This window comes from Schistocerca piceifrons, chromosome 2 (genome assembly GCF_021461385.2).
Source record: "Schistocerca piceifrons isolate TAMUIC-IGC-003096 chromosome 2, iqSchPice1.1, whole genome shotgun sequence".
Taxonomy (NCBI): domain Eukaryota; kingdom Metazoa; phylum Arthropoda; class Insecta; order Orthoptera; family Acrididae; genus Schistocerca; species Schistocerca piceifrons.
Window position 1 is genome coordinate 354,766,200 of NC_060139.1, and position 810 is coordinate 354,767,009.

Genomic DNA, 810 nt, shown 5'->3' on the forward strand with positions numbered 1-810 from the left:
ACGTATATTTCATTGACTGGCACACCGCCATATTTGATGTTATATAAGAACACTGCGAGTTACAATCTTACTAGGCACTCGATTCTGTAAAGAATTTATATTTATGAAATAGACAGTCACCTCTGTACGACGTATTGACATGGCTGGCAAAATTACTCTAATATTGAGAATTTAGATTTGAGTCCGCACCTACCGCAGCAGTCTTTGGAAACGATTTAAATACGAAGTCCGATTATTTGAGTCTTATTTCACGGTCAACTACGAATAACATTGTATTTATGAAAAAGCCATTGTCAAGCGTCTGATACCAAATAATTAAATGTCCACGTTCCAGATAAGCAAATATTAATTACAACCAATCACTATCAGACAGATAGAATAATTAATATTTTATTTTATTTTATTTTATTTATTTTATAAGCGCTTGACACAGTCGCGTCAATTAACTATTTGGGCGTAACATTGCAGAGCGATATGAAGTGGGACAAGCATGTAATGGCAGTTGTGGGTAAGGCAGATAGTCGTCTTCGGTTCATTGGCAGGATTTTGGGAAGATGTGGTTCATCTGTAAAGGAGACCGCTTATAAAACACTAATGCGACCTATTCTTGAGTACTCTTCGAGCGTTTGGGATCCCTATCAGGTCCGATTGAGGAAGGACATAGAAGCAGTTCAGAGGCAGGCTGCTAGCTTTGTTACTGGTAGGTTTTATCATCACGCGAGTGTTACGGAAATGCATCAGGAACTCGGGTGGGAGTCTCTGGAGGATAGGAGGCGTTCTTTTCGTGAATCGCTAATGAGGAAATTTAGA